The 16,803-nt window shown below is 41.3% G+C and overlaps 1 protein-coding gene across 4 annotated transcripts in view; it reads right to left on the bottom strand.

Annotated features, from left to right (window-relative positions):
* The window catches only part of FRYL (FRY like transcription coactivator), a 2,496,013-nt gene that overhangs the window by 2,462,535 nt on the left and 16,675 nt on the right, over positions 1-16,803 (bottom strand). For 2 of the 4 annotated variants that reach the window (XM_078678213.1, XM_078678216.1), the window contains exon 2: positions 10,852-11,059. The gene's annotated coding sequence lies outside the window, so the exon portion shown is untranslated. The remainder of the gene's footprint in view (positions 1-10,851; positions 11,060-16,803) is intronic. The other 2 variants (XM_078678215.1, XM_078678217.1) reach the window with 1 other exon arrangement.

Raw genomic sequence — 16,803 nt, 5'->3', positions numbered from 1 at the left:
CTCCAGACTGGTACTGTTCCACCTCCATGGAAAAGGGCAATGGTTAGAGCTCTATTAAAAAAGCCCAATCTGGATCAATCCAACCCCGCTAACTATAGACCTATATCCCTTCTGCCATGGCTTAGCAAACTTCTCGAGAAGCATGTAAACATCATTCTCACTGACTTCCTGGAAGCCAACAACATACTAGACCTCTCTCAGACCGGCTTCAGGCCCCGTCATGGTACGGAGACTGCACTTATTGCAGTGACGGAGGAGGCACGGAGGATCTTGGACGATGGCGGGTCCACAGCCATCGTCCTACTCGACCTAAGTGCCGCCTTCGACACTGTCAATCATAACATCCTACTTCACCAGCTTAACAAAATAGGAGTGTCAGGCACAGCACTCATTTGGCTGAGGTCTTTCCTTACGGATAGATCCTTCCAGGTCTTTGAAAGGGACTTCACCTCAGCCAGTAAACCCCTCACTTGTGGAGTGCCTCAGGGCTCCTCCCTGAGCCCTACCCTTTTTAATGTCTACCTACGCCCCCTAGCTGATGTCGTCCGCCCATTCGGGGTGAAAATTGTCACCTACGCGGACGACACGCAGCTAGTGGTAGCACTGGACCCCCCCCTGAACTCTCATCACAGATTACATATCTGCCTTGAAGCCGTCGCTGCTTGGATGTCTAGCTCTTGTCTCAAACTTAACGGGGACAAAACAGAGATAATGCTCCTTGGAAATAACATCTCGAAATCCATCAATCCCATCTGGCCTCTCTGCTTAGGAAGCCCCCCGCAACCCAAGGAGCAAATCAAGAGCTTAGGCATCTGGCTCGACCACACTCTAACCTTCAACTACCAAGCCACCAAGCTTGCTGCCGCCTGCTTCGGGCTGATGAGACTTCTCCGCAAAATCCTCCCCCTCCTTCCGTTCCATTCAAGACGGATTATGGTTCAAGGCCTGATCCTCTCCCGTCTCGATTGTGGAAACGCCCTATATCTGGGGGCCCCACAATCTACACTTAACAGACTCCATGTCATTCAAAATTGTGCGGCAAGAATCCTCCTGGATATCCCCCGCCGAACTTCAGTCAGAGCCAGACTGAAGGATCTTCACTGGCTCCCGGTGAGATCCAGAATTGAATTTAAGAGCATGTGCATCGCACACCGATCCTACTGGGGTACAGGCCCCTCTATTAACTCCCCCCTGATGAAAGCCTATCTACCCTCCCGCCCACTCAGGTCTACAACCTCCCACCTCGCCTCAGTACCACGCATTAGGAAGGCCAGATGTGGAGGCCGCTCGCTTTCTTACAACCTGGCTAGGATCTGGAACTCCCTTCCCCTCCCTATCAGATCAGAACCTAACCTTCTCACCTTCCGTAAACTATTAAAAACTTGGCTCTTCAGCAAAATTCCAATCTAACTTTTCACTCAGCTTCTCTTACTCCAGCCTCTCCAGCCCAACTCACTCTTTTCTATAGCGCTGGGACGCCCCTGGGTAGCCAACGCGCTTTACAAATTATCAATTCAATTCAATTCAATTCAATTCAATTCAACCTACATACCACAGCATACCTCAAAACACCAAGAAACAACCTCATCAAGGGCTTTAGGAAACAGGACCTCAGCCAGTGCCCCTTTGCCAGCTCACACCATCATAATCATATACAAAGCAAATAAAACTGTGACCCATCTGGCTGATAAGCTCAACATTTCGTGCGTGTGAGCATGCTTGTGTGGACACACATACCCGCCCACACACACAAACACACCGGAGCTGTAGCATCTTGGATCCTTGGGGACTGCCTCAAGCCCGCTTCCTTTTAGGAAAAGAACAGTAAACGCCCTTTTAAAGAAGATTACATTAGGTGTCTACTGCTGTTGTCAGAAATTGGCTAACCCTTCAATCACACACGGAATGTCTTTACCATTGACCCCGGAAAGAGCAATGTCGTTTTTTTTTTCTTTTCAGCAGGACCCCATACCCACAAGTAAGCAATTGGTGGTATAAGATAATCAAAAATAATTACGAGAGATTTTGCTTGTTAATTGGGTTTCTCTCCAAGTTGTAAGACTTTGTGTATACAGGGATTGACCAGATTCGATAAAGGTCCTTGCCAAAAGAAAAAATGCCTGCGTAACAGTTAAGTATATATACCAAGAGAACACTGTTCAGGCATTATTTTTATGCTCGGGGAAACCGCTGAAGAATTGGCACTTTGTGATGCTTAGGGAGGGTGAAATTAAATACATCAGGGCTCGACAAATCATAAAAAATGCTCTAGACCTGCAGGTCTAAATGAATTTTTCGAGCCTTGTACATGTATGTTGTAAAATGTCCTAAGGGAAGTAGAGTTAATAAATTGGGCCCACCAAAATGATACAGCGACTGGACTAACATTGAAACGCTGCATTTAAAGTTGGTGTACCATAGAATTACAAGAAATGCACAAAAGAAATTTAGCAGAATCTTACCTTCATGGATCATAATATTTAATATGAAAAATGCTGGATCTTATTTAGAAGGTTTCAGACCCAGCCGATTTGCTTTCCCTTGCCCCACCTCAAAATTCACCAGAAACCTCTTAAGTAATAAGGTCTGCCTTTCATCCTATCCAATTTGATATGAAACCTAATTTTTTACTTTTACAACGATTCTTCACATACCCCTCCCCCCCCCGTTACACAAGGATTTTATCCCTTTTTGTGGTGTTATTAGACAGCACTCCACCACAATTTATTTAATTTTCAATACAAGAATGTTAGAGTGAGTAACATCTGGATAAAAAAAAATGTGCCACTGAAAGTTCAATATATTCTTCATAACTGCTATGTTCCAAGACTCCGCTGTTATGTTTGCATCAATCATTTATTAATGTAACAAATATCAAACATTCATCAACAGAAATTCTGCGCATCTTGTTTACAGTTAAAAGAAACGTTGCCTTCTGGGCTTTCACCACATTTGCAGTTTATTCAAATTATATTCAATATTTTAGCAAGAAACTATTTTGGTAATTTTAGATAAGGCAGGGGAGAGCCTCACAGCAATCAAATCATTTTGAGAGTGTGTAAGCGGTTTTATCCATAAACTTTATCTTTCTTGTAATCTTTTCAAATTTCCAACCGGGACAGCACGCTTAGTACTTCTAGAATTTGAAAACTCAATTAAAATCAAGAAACTACTCCAAGTTAAGAGACTTACTGTAAATGGCACAGTTTCCATTACAGATGTCACATTTGTGCTCACCCCAAACTTGGCTGTTTTAGAGATCTGTCCAATCTAACATCCTCTCATACTACGCATTAGCCCCACAAGCACAGCACATGGCACCATGTCCTAAACATGATCACTTTCCCAGTAAATGGATGACGAAAAGCATGTTCAGTCACAAACGTTAACAAAAATCCTGTTTTCCAATGACTCGGTATTCTAGTTTAATTGATGAAGTTTAATTGATGAAGATTGCAGATTCTGCTCTTGATGAGCAAACGTAACAGATTCTGGTAATTCACATTTGTGACTGGATGGTATTCAATACCTTTACAGAGTTTACCAATGACTGTCCCCAGCAGACACAAACAAACTTGATAAAACTGACTATTTGACAGACTCTTGATATTTTCCACAAAAAAAACTCAAAATTGAACACCTGTAGTTTTGACCAACCTTTTGCAGCCAAAGGGCAGAGATAAGTAATAACTTAAATGAAACTCAAAGGGTAGCTATTTCTAGCTTCCAATGGTAGACTTCAAACCTATCTGCCAGTGCTCATGCTCCAACTCCCCAATGCAATTAATAGCAATACGGTTAAGGAGGCCTAGTTCCAAATGGGAATCTTTCAGTCTCTCCTCAGCCACTTGGAATGTCACCATCAGTGGCTGTGGAGGGTCAGAGAATTGCACAAGGATACATGCAAATTAAGCAGGCTTTGTGGCGGCCACAATTCTAGCCTAGAACCTAGGAATTCTAGTCAACTAGAAGACGTGGTTTATTTCCTGGGTTTCTCCAAAGATAAAATACTGACACCACTGAGAAAATCAAACCATCAACAAAGCACCCGCCTTTCCCCATGAACTGTTTCGGCCAACTAAAGGACTTAAACATTGTAGGCTATGTTACCAGGTCCATACTACAGGGCCTTTGAATGCCAACAAATGAAGAGACCTACAGAGGGGAAAGATGGAGTGGATGGAGTCAGCAAAAGTGCGGTAGTGTGTTCACTGGCACCAAGCGATCACTTAGTAATTGGACGATACACTAAATACCTGGAGATCATAGTAGTCTTGTTTTGCAGCCAGGTGTCTAGTGTTACAAAGCATTTAATCTCCTTCAAGACAGGTGTGTCAGGAGTCAGTTACATTAAATATTCAACGAATATTATCTTGCAAATATTGATCTTGATGCTGTGGGTACCCTTCCAGACCAATCCGGTCTAATCCAGGAAACCTTCAAAGCTTGATGTAATCTCGGAGTCCGCTTCATGTGTAAACACAAATCCATGCAGTTCATAAATAAATTACTTATTGACTTTAATTTGGATTACAATTCCCACTTTAAAATCTTTTGCATTTAATTAATCTTCACTTATCAACTTCATCCTTTGTGTGCATCTTTTTATTGTTGATCACTTAATCCCGTAATTGACTTGTCCGTTGCACTCAAAGAATTTCAGAAATTCACACTCCATGAGCTTGCCCATAAAAATAATTTGTCCACTGTATACAAGAACCAACATATTCTTTACAATATGAATATTCATAAAGTTTCCTGCCAAAAACATTCGAGAAGGTATGCTGTATATTAGTCGAAATATGAACCCTTCAGTTCCCTTCTTCACTTCCATAGATCAATGACAGACAGGTCTGTGTTCCATCCACCATCTTTAATCCCCTTCATCATAGCACAAATCTTTTCTTTCTGCAGATCAGCTGCAGCCTGATTTCTCAATGTCTGCTCATTTGATTATCTCTCTCAGTTTGAACTCTCCGTCAGTTCATTTTCTTTGATTAAATACGGTTTTCAGCCTGCGGCCTTTGCTCACAATTTGTATTCAATTCCTTTTTACTTCATTTAGTTTACACAGTCTAAGCATACCATTGGTCAAGTTTTCAATCTGCACCATTTAGTTCCTTTAATGATAAATTACATTTTTTCTAGTATATGTACCTTCTGATTATTTTCTTAATCACATCCATCTCAGATTCTTTCCCCGCATCCATTAACGTTATTCTCCTGAAAGGACTTGTTTCAATTTAATAGTTATAAAAGTAAGTTCTATTTTATTGTTTGTGTCATACTTATTAGTATCTACAAATTAATTTACCAACTAAGTTTTCTATAGGAAATCTATTTCCTGATTCTAAAGAAACAATTCCATTTCAGCAGTATCATTCTTACACTCAGGCTTCATGGTATGTAGTTCTTTTGAGTAATACGTTTCCTTATGCTAAAAATGTCTCTTTATTGCCTCCTCTATGCGGTCTTCACTTGTTCCCTTATCTGGAATCGGATTGCACTTCAGTTCTAATTCTGCCACCTGTAAACCTTAATATTTCTTTCATCTGATGCAACACTTATTTTCTGTGCCTTATTGTTGCTTTATGTGCCATTTCCCCTTGTTTTTCCTATGGCAGAATTGCTAATCAAAATGAATGTATATGGTATTTCTACAGCAGGAACCTAGCAAAAGACAGTAGAACATGCACATGTGAAAAAAAAACACCAGAACATTTTCTCTATTAATAGATGCATTACATGCTTCTACTGAATGCGTACACAAAGTCCTCAGTTTAGGTAAATACGTACTTCTTTGTTCTGTTAATACTTAGTGTATTTTTCTGGGTTATGTCTGCTTGGGCTACTTTTTTCTTAATATTCAGTCTCCTTCTAGAGAGGAGGGGGAGGAACATTGAGCGAAAATATGAGCTCTAGTCATCCATTCTTACTAATTTTGAATGTTCTGTATTATTCTTTTATTCATTTGAGTTTGATTAAAGAAAACGTAATTAACACATGAAAGTACTCTACACAGATTTGTGATGACAATTTTCTACTTGTTTCATTACTTTTATCTATTGTGGTTTGTACTGGGTTTTACGGATTTCCTCTTTTCAACATTTTCTTTCATTTTGTTGTTTAACTTGCTCTTCTGTCTTTGTGAAAATTACTTTTCTGATTCAATACACTTGTGATAGATATACATTCTCTAATAACTACTTTGGCTGAAAACTGTCAAGGTGTTTCAATACATAGGCTTATGGTCCAATCTAGAGTGCAATTCACTTCTCGTTAATCTTTTTAGGACACTTAGAAGTTTAATTTCTTCTGTGCTTAAGGTTTGTGTAAAAGCAATTCGCACACATGCGTTTAAGATTATGGATGTTCTCGTTGAGGAAATTTTCAATTTCTTTCCAGATTAAAAAAATAGCTTCTATGTAGCATGCAACCATCAACGAATGTTCAAGGCATTAAATTTTATTTATGGTGCACTCTTAATAACATGAAAATATCGCTATTCGGCAGTGCTGTACAACTTCCCATTGAAGTTCCTGATGTTTGCAGGCAATACTTACCTAATGGCATTAAATAACGAATATAATTCATAATACTCAATGAATCCGAACTACACAAAGGAAAGGTTCTATTGCACTCAAACCTTCTGGTGGGATGGACGCGTACAATGATGGCAAGTACATGTTCTCTTAAATTTGTGTCTTACTGTCCTAAGAAAATCAGTTGTTTAATATACGTTTTTTGATCCTTCTACTGTTTGTTGTTAAAAAAAAAAAAGTCAAATCTATTCCCCAATATGCGGATGTATTACGCCTACCACTAATATGATTTGTCTCATCAGTGGGGTGGTTACATCCTTCTGGATTTAAGGTAAAATATACAGGACTGGGCTCTTTGGGAGTTCCAAGTAAAGAAATGCCTGTGATTCTTCAGTTATTTTTAAATTGCTTTCTACAAGTAAATTATGTAATCCTAGTGTTCTTTTGTTCATTAAAGTGGATATCCATAATGACTATTCTTCCACCTTTATCTGCTTGCTTTAAGCCTCTCAGTGATTTCAAGGCTGCTGTTCAACTTGAGGTTTTTTTCTTTTCATCAACTGTACATTTAATTCTTGCAATTTCCAAGCGTTTTATTCACAGATATATCCAGTATTTTGTGGCTACTATGCATTTTTGAATAGCGATAAGCTACAATCACACAGGTAGGAAGAAGTCTCAGTCCTGATAGAATTTCTACTTAGTACAAACATTTGCAGAGTCATGAAAAGTATGATGTGCAACTACTACAGGAAGTATTTCAACACCAACTGAAATCAAACCTCCTCGGCAGATGCAATACAAAGCTTTTCCTTTCTAACATACATATATTCTTTTCACAGCTGTCTCCAGGAAATTAAATTTCCAAATTATACAATTTAGAGGGGAAAAAAAACTCAGCAGTGTCTAGTCCCTAATAACATTTCATATTGGGCAGAGTGGCAAACGTACTGCCAAGTCTTTCATTCTAGAATGCCATAAGCTCTTTGCCGTCCACGTCACCTCTTCTTCACACCTTTTGAGTTGCCTGTACTTCATATATGGGATGCCAATTCTAGTTCATGGTGGAAGAAACAGCTTGTTAATAGGTTTTAGTTCATAGTCTGATTAAAATGGCTACCTTTTGGCAATAGTATTTCTTGGAACTGTAACTGCTTAGCCATTAGCTGAGCTTCTGCAAATAAACTAACGAGAATGGCCCCACAACTACTATGAAGCAATTCAAAGCCTGTCCACAATAACACCATACGTTGCTATTAAAAAAGGAACAGCAGTTTACAGCAAGAACGAATGAGCTGCACACCACAACTGTTTCAGAAACAAAGTGGTAAAATTGCATTTCGCAAATAATACAATGCATCCTACTCCATTAGATCCAATTGCAAGCAGAACGAGCTTGAGAGTTAGGCCTAAGATGATATGCCCTTTCCTTCCATTATTTCCAGTGCAGACGCATTCCTCTAACAATCAATGAGACACTCCATTATTTACACACCTGTTAAACCGATGCAGAGTATGGTCATTTTTTTGTGGCAATCATTTATACGGATTTATAAACAGAAAAAGAAGACAACCACTCTGGATTGGGTTCAAATTTTGTTTAGTAAAAACAAAATTCTAGATATTGGCAGTGGTTTCTGGGCTGGTAGATGCTGTGTTTACAAGCCCCAAAAATTCTAATTCCGGTGACTGTCGACTTCTTAATGTAAGGAAAGGTTTTCTACAAATTACTAGCATTGCAGCCTACCATCAACTGTGGCAATTGAGTTGACACCACAGCTAATCTGGAGGCCAAAAAAAGACATCACAAAGGATTCAACATTTAAACCATAAACACCAAAGGCAAAAAAATAATTGTATTCACTGAAAAGCAAAAAAAAAAAAAAAAAAAAAAGGTTACAGGGACGTTATTGGAAGGTTACAGGGACGTTATTGGTAGTAGGCTCTGATTTCACTCATAGAAAACCATAGAAATTCAATATAGTATTCGAGCAAACTATAACTCACGCCCCCGCAATGCACTGCTTACGGCCTCACATATTAAATCACTCACGACATGGTCAGTGACCCGAGGTATTGTTCATGAAGTTGTTGCTGCCACAGATATCACCATCAGTATTTTCTTAAATTTCTAAAAAAAATACTGAACAGATAGGGCAGTCAAAAACACTTTTCCTATGGAAACATGTTCCAAACCATAACTTCCTACAGGCGACAGCCAGTGGGTTATATACCTCTCACTTGCCATCAGAGTACAAAATATGTTCAACCTACAACTAGAAAACATAACATGTGATTTACTGGCAACAGTGTTATCACCACAGTGCTAAGCAATTATGAACCAGGCAAAACCTCAGTATTTTTCCTTCTACAACTGGATTTGTGGTTTCGACTACAAAAGTCAACTGAAGCTTGTATCTCAACAGAATGTAAACAGACATCAAAAGCAGGAGCAATTTACTTGCATCACCCTCACAAACAGCAAAACATCCACAAAGCAGCAGTGTGTATAGTTGCTGTCTGACAGACACACAAGCACATATGGTGATGCAGTAGGACTTCAGCAAACTGAGAAGTCAAGGTGAAGGTTGTGGATAGCTCGAAGCCAGTTCAGTGGTAGAGAAGTGTATTAATTATTGCGGAGACAGGATTCTTAAATTAATGTACTCTTCTTATAGTAGACCTTAAATCTCTTCACCAATTGTTAATCAGACACAAAGACTGCAACCATTACGGTGTGTAAACAGTTACCAGGTGCCATCAGAAAATACTCAAAGGTTTAGGTGAGTTGCCAAAGCAACTGAACTGCTCTACATTCGACAGGTAGCCTTAAAGTACAGAGACTTCTCAACTTCAGTTGCTCTGGGTGGAATAAGTCTGAAACAATGTTTGATCATTCCAATCACAATACATTTTGCATGCCCATACATTGATATTCAAGATTCTAGTTAATGAGCAAGGGGCTGACAGACTCTTTATGCATGCACTGTTGGGTATTAATTATGGGATCAAATCACTTGGCTCGTTTTATCACCTTAGTTATGGGAACTCTCAATATTTTTATACTAGCTATACAGAGCTATAAAGGCTTTGAATCGGTCTTAAATGGCCCGCTATAAAGACTGCAGGCCAAACAGGCAGAAACAGGTGGAGTGTTGGCTGCAAAGGGTGTACACATTGCGGACGCTATTCTGAGGTTTTGAGTTTGTGGTGGCAAAACAAATAGTGTGCAACTACAAGCATGCCAGATTGCTTGCAAAGTGCTGCAATGTGCTGGTTTTTGTTAACCAGTGTATTAAGTACAACTTTAATGGTGATTAGATCTAGTGGGCAGGGGGGAATTTTTGTTCTGTGTAGTAGAGCTGCATTTGTTGTGCAGCAATCGCAACAGTCATTGGATTTGAGGGTGAAATATTTAGGTATGGAGTTCCACAATGGCCCGTGATGGAACGAGAGAAGCATTAAGATTTTAATAAAATCTATAAGGTGCTAAACTGGGACCAATTAACCCACGCATGACTACAACCAAGTAACTGAGGACCATAACACGAGAGGGTGAGAGCCAACAGTTATGGTGGCCAAGGTAGGGGTACGGTAGGCTTTAATAGGAGAGCTAGAGAGTGTAGGTGTAACAGGAGTCAGTAGCAGGAGGGGAGGAAAGACATTTGATGCAGTGGAAGGTAACGGCGCAGGACAATTGAGATGCAAAGGCAGTTAGGGCATCAGGGGAAGCAGAGGATGACAATACAGAAATGAAACGTGCGAGTAGGAAGGGGAAGAGAAAGGAGGAGGCTGGAGAAAGGGAGGACTAATGGAGGTGATGTGAGAGCAGTAGAACATGGGGAAAAGGGTGGTTTAAGAATGGGCTGATAGAGTGGGCACCAACAAGCAGAAGTGAACATAAAAAAGAAACACAGGAGAGCGGAAAGTAAGGTGTAGAAGGGGAGGGAGTTGAATACAAATGGTGCAGAGAAGTGACATAAGGCAGAAAAAAGGAAATCCGGGTAATTTTTCAGGTCGTATGGGGTTCCATTTTAGACAATATTTGCCACGGTGACCTGAAGTACCTGAGCAAGCCTATTATGCAGACTTCTGCTGTTTTTAGTGATTGAATACTAAAGGAAACATTAACATTGAACACTCAATACTGAAACTGTACAGAAAGGCAACAAAAAAAAAATACAGTTGCAAAAAAACACGTATGTCAGTGTTCCTCCAAGAGGAGTAAGGCTGGCCAGCAGCGACCCATAGTCCAATGAGCCCTCTGCAATACAGCACCCAGCCTCAGCTGATGCAATTCTGCACCTACCAGAAGACGCAGGTTCAAACACAATGGAGTCTGGACAGTTCCAGGAGTGCAGTCTGATGTCCCCGACAACTGGCTAAAGTGCTGCAGTTTGATGTTGCTGTTGGTTTACGGTGGTACCGTTGCGGCCTGTGAAGGTTTGTCAGGCAGGAAGACCACAGAGCCAGTGAACAAAAGCTCAACCTTCCAGGCAAGACAGCCTTTACCCCTGCTGAGAGACAAGAAAATAGTGTTAAAAATTAGTCGTGGGTAGTTTGTCCAGCTGTTAATTTCAGGAGGAACTCCTGAGCAACAGTCTCATAGAACATAGACAGGTAATTAGTGAAAATGCTAAAACTGAAGTCCAACGTTACCTTTCCACTTATTTGGTAAAGCTGGACAGATTTTTATAACTTTGGTACATTTATCATCATAATACAAATGCATTTGTCATAAAAGTTCAAATGAGAGATTGTTTGGGAGGGAATTCTTCTGTGCGTGTCACTGTTCAATATCAAAAGTTCACAAGAATATGAGTGGTACCACAAAGGCAATTAAACATGACAAGCACTGCCACCGGCTCCTTTTTGCTGCTGGACAAGAAGCATTGGAAGCGGTATGGGAGTAAAAACCTGCATAAGAGTTTCGAAGACTAGGAAGGAAAATCCCTTGGCAGCTTCTGTTGCAAAATGCCTCTGGCACCTCCCTTTATCCCCTCCTCTCAACAACCGAGGCATGACTGTGCACTATGCTAAACTAACAATGCAAGTTTTTTTGTACGGTCACCTAGAAAAAGAGGTAATTAACCATAAACATATTACAGAGTCGGCCACCAAAACATTGCTCTGCTCTTCTCAACTCTACAGAAGATATAGGTCAAGGGAAAGATATAATGAAAGAGAAGAAGACGATCAAATTCATACAGTAAAAGCAGAGAACTGCAACATATTTCATGTTCGTGCCTTGGATATGATACACATTCCTCAGTAACACAAACAAATCTTTAAAAAGGTTTTATTTTCGGGAAGACAAAAATGTAGTGGACATTAGAAACATTAGAAACTTGGTCAAATAAGGGGAATCGCCTTCTGTATTTTTAAAATTCGAAAGTTCACGTTCAAATGCGGATACATTTCATAGTACCACTTCCATGGGTGTCAAGTTTGAGCGAGGACAACGAAAGTATTCTCTTATTAGCGTGCTGAGAAATACAAGGTAGCACAGTATGGAGAACACTCAAAAGTATGTTGATCTAGTGTCCCTGTACCAGGAATACTGTTCTATAAAGCCAGAACCATGAATAGATGCACATTCTGCAAGGTATTCAGGACCTTACAAATAATGGATGTGTCTTGTAATGGCATAGTTGTGTAAAACTGCTGGACTTGTAGGAACATGAAAATGAGCAGACTATATCAGTTTTGTCCTTCATAACCATATAATCTCCATGAACCTTTAGATGGAACACCAGTATAGGCTTCAGAGGAATGATTGGAGAATTAGTAATGGCATACGATTGCTAATGAGAAGAATTATTTAAATCTGGTGTCTAATCACATCAACAAGTACAATCCTGTCTTAGTGCAGCAGCATCCCACCCCGAGTCTCCTCACCAGCAATTTCAACGGAACTAAACAGGATGTAACTAAAGAGCTACGTAGGAACGGCATCCTTCAGCCTGGAGTCAGTTAAAACTGTTCTTCTCATTACATTTACCACATGCTGTAAGTCAAAGGGTCTGCGAAAAAGTACATCCAGCAACGGCCGGCTCAGGTAAGCGCTGTGGGGCTGAAGCCAACACGCGACGGAATAGGTATAATTAAATAAATAAATAATACCTATTCCGTCATCTGTTGCTTTCCCACCTTCACGCTCTGCCCCACTGCCCTTACCTGAGTCGGGCGCCGCTGACTACATCAAACATTATGCATTACTACAGCAAAAAGTTTCAATGGGACTAAAGGATCATATAGGTTTGCCATTTGTCAAAAAACATTCAAAATTTAAGACCATCTCCGGAACGACGATATCCTGTTACTCTGACAGCCCACTGCATTATCATGAAATTGAAGTTGCAGCGCAGCTTGGCACCGACGCCCTGAATATGCTTCCTAAAAGCCATTGGCAGTATTAATTTTCCATCTCCTAAATTGACTTAAACTGAGATTTAAAACATTGTAACTGAAGTGCTAAAACTAAGCAGACAGAATAAGGGAGGGCAGCAATGGAAGTAATGCTACTGTAAAAACAGTGGATTTGTAATACTTGCCCCTGGAGTAAGCTTATATCACACAGTTAATAACTGAAAACAGTGTCAGAAACGGGCGTTAGCAAAGACAATACATCTCGTGTTGGATGCTAGCATTTTGGTTAACACTTTATTGGTTTTACACAAACTTGGTTTGAGAACCTGCTAGCCCCTCACCACTTAAACAAGCATTGGCATTGCCAATAGGTCTCGCTTGGGGACCTTATAAGTATTTAGTTTTGCAGCACAATATCCATGTTGCATAATCGGATATTGTGCTGCAAAACTAAATACTTACTGTTGCTATCTCTTCTTTCCTTATTGTTGTTTGTGTAAGGGGTGTTTTCATTGCTGCCAACATATTTCCTTCCCTGTTCGTGTTTGTGTGAGGGGCGTTTTTCACTGCTGTTAACTCTTCCTTCCATATTCCCTTTGTGTGAAGGCGTTTTCACTGCTTCTAACTCTTCCTTCCCTATTCTGTTTGTGTAAGGAGGTTTTTCGCTGCTTGTAACTCTTCTTTCTCTATTCTGTTTGAGTTAGGGGCGTTTTCAGAGATGCTAACTCTTCCTATCCCGTTCTTGTTTGTGTGAGGGGTGTTTTCTCTGTGGCTAACTCTTCTTTCCTTATTCGTGTGAAGTATGTTTTCACTGCTGCCGACTCCTCTTTCCCTGTTTGTGTGAGGCGCGTTTTCCCTGCTGGCGCCCAACATGTCCCTCCCTATCCTTTGTGTGTGGTGGTTCACTGCTGCCCCCGTGAGAGCCCCTGCTCGGTGTGTGTGGGTAGTTTCCAGTTCTGCTTCCCACCGGTGCTTACTCTCTCTTGCTGCTGCTTTTCTTTCCTGCCATTGAGTGCGAGGGGAGCTCGCGCCTCTGGTCCCTGGGATGAGCCTATTGCATCGATCTGCGTCGCGCGCCAGTGCAGATGGCGGTTACAGCAGCATGCATCTTCAACAAACAAGCTCCACTGCGGGCAGGTAGTATTTAAAACCAGGAGCCCGAGTGTAGTTCCAGGACGGCCAGAATCCAAGCTTGTTAATGGCCCTTTATTAACGACTAGTGCGTAGTTGGAGGGCTGTGTTAATTAGGAAACCCTGCATTTCACAATCTGCTAATTGGAATGTCAGGGTCATCAATGCCGGGAGGGAGAGTGTGTCGGAGACGTGGGAGCGAGAGAGGCAGTGAGTGGATTCGTACAAACATCATGGCACGACAAATCAGTGTGCATGTGTGCACGAGAGTGAGTGGGTTTTCATGAGAGGGGGTGGGCGAGCTTGCCTCCGAGAGAGTACAAAGGTTATGGGACGGGAATTAACTAATGAAGTGCACATGTGTATATGTGCGAGATAAAGGAAAAGTTAGCGTGTTTGTGAGAGAAGTTGTTCTGTGCACGTGAGAGATATAAGATGAATGAACTTTAGAAAAAAAAGGATTTAGGTGTAGCGGTATGAAGAGGAAGTAGGACAGGCAAAGAGAGAGGATGTGAAAAGGTAGAGGAAGGAAGAACAAATGGAGAGGAATCGGAGAAAGGGAGCCGAGGGGGTGCGAGGGATGAGGGAACACGGCCTGGGGGAAGCTGGCTGGGGAGGGGGAGGAGAAATGCAAGGAAGGCTGTGTGCGGCGTAATTAGGGGAGGAGAAGCCGAGAAGCCGCAGAGCGCACGCTGGGCGAAGCCCTTGGATGTGCTCTGCGGCAAATGGAGGGAGGCTGATGCGCGTTCATGTTTGAACACGTGGTTCACATGAACTGCAGGAAAACGCCATGAAAACGCCAGCAAAAAGCTGGTGGTTTCATGATGTTTTCGCCGCTTGAATTCTCGCTCCGCTCGATGCGCATGCGCGCATCGATAGGTCGCGAGACCTAAAAATAAGTGGCTGGAGGATATCAGGGGGGCACATTGCCATAGTAATCCCGGACACAGATGTTACATCATGAAAACTTCTATTAACGAGTTTATCCTCGTATACACAAGTACGTCTTCATACATGTCTATTTTGACTAAAAACACAGATGCCCACTTCTTAGCCAGTGAAGATAAACGTCTCGCTTCCCGGATCGGAAGATAGCAATTTATGGGTAAACTGCAGCCAGTTCCCTGCTACTACCAGCTTCTAGCCAGATGGGTCTAGAAGCCAGTGCGGTTAAAAAGAATGGTGCTAGAGCACACATAACTGTCAAAATCACCATCCACTTTTCTACTAATGTCTCTACAAATGGTCCAGGGAAGCTGGCTGTCACCTATAGAATATCATTCAATACACAGAGCCAAAATAAATGCTCAATGTTAGACGACAAGATATATGTTCCAGTACCTTTAGCACCTGCCCAGTAAACATTAGCTTTTATAAGGAAAGCATCTGGTCCTCATGTTTATAGACTATTGAGGCATTTAAAAGACTCCGACTGAAGTGCATAATACATTGAGAAAACGTCCTGGTTAACCTACAATAGATCCTTTAAAATTTCTATTTTGCACACAACAAAACAAAGAGCTAAATTACAAATGTGACAATTCACCTATGTAAGCAATGCCACCTGTGCAATATAGTCCGAGAAGGGAAAAACTACAACAGCAGCAAGAGTTGCAAACAATGCGTGTCTTGGATCACATCAGTCAACAGTTCCACAGCCAGGTTGGGGTCATAAGCAGGCACATACTGCGAAACAAAATATGGGGTTACACAGAATGAGCCTAGACAATATTAATGGTCTGCATGTAGCAAACGATGGCACAACTTCACCCCATCACTAACAATCACACTAAAGCACAATACACCCATGAAATAGTTTGCACGGTGATCCAGTTTCACTCCAGCACATCCTCCCATCCATTATTTGGTGCGCTCTACCCATGGTACCTACAATGGTCTTCTTTCGGTTCAGACACTGCTCCAGACATTGCCACATTACCTCTGCATCTACAAACATCTCCTTCGACTTCCGCAGCTTGCACCCACCTTAACACTAACATACTTTTGACATACTAACTCCCCCTTCCTTCATAATGGCCAGTAATTGGATACATTGCCTTCCCCATCCACAGAACAACAAATTCCTTTGCCTCTTCTTCTGGGTCACTATCCCAAAAATTGCATCTTGACACCCTTTCGTAAAGATATCAAACCTCCCCATCAGCCAAACTCAGACTTCCCATTACTCCAGGTCAGGACCAGAGGCAATGATTAAACAACTTCTTTACTGACAGTGAAACTTGCAAAGATTATACTACAGCCACATTAAATAAATAAACCAAAGTAACAATCCAGACACTAGACCATCCTTCCATATTCTAGTTTGGGTGTTTTGCAGCATTCCAACTCTTTGCAGCTAGTTATCAAGAAAGCGGACTTCTGTCTTCAGATGTGCATGGCATTAGTAATTACGCACGTTTAACAGTCTAGTATTCTTGAAGTGGTCATCTAGGGCAAACAATTCTTCCTATAAGTCTTCAATGTACCAACAACCCCTCCGAATCACTGATGGCTTCTGACAATCACTTTATGTGACACCATTTCTTACCACAAACCAAGGAGATTCTGTCTCAACTGAGCCTGCCCAAAGGTGTTGGGGCAGGGAATGTTGATGCCATGAGAGAGGATAGATGGTAGACTATGGCATGACAAATGTCTTGCAGTCCAGGCTAGTGCATAACTATGCACAATGGTAATTCAAATTCCAAGGGAGACCTGCGACTAATGCATTGCGAAAAGAGGGCTCAGGCCTCAGAACATC

This window comes from Lissotriton helveticus, chromosome 2_2 (genome assembly GCF_964261635.1).
Source record: "Lissotriton helveticus chromosome 2_2, aLisHel1.1, whole genome shotgun sequence".
Taxonomy (NCBI): Eukaryota; Metazoa; Chordata; class Amphibia; order Caudata; family Salamandridae; genus Lissotriton; species Lissotriton helveticus.
This window is presented reverse-complemented; position numbering and strand designations above follow the sequence as displayed.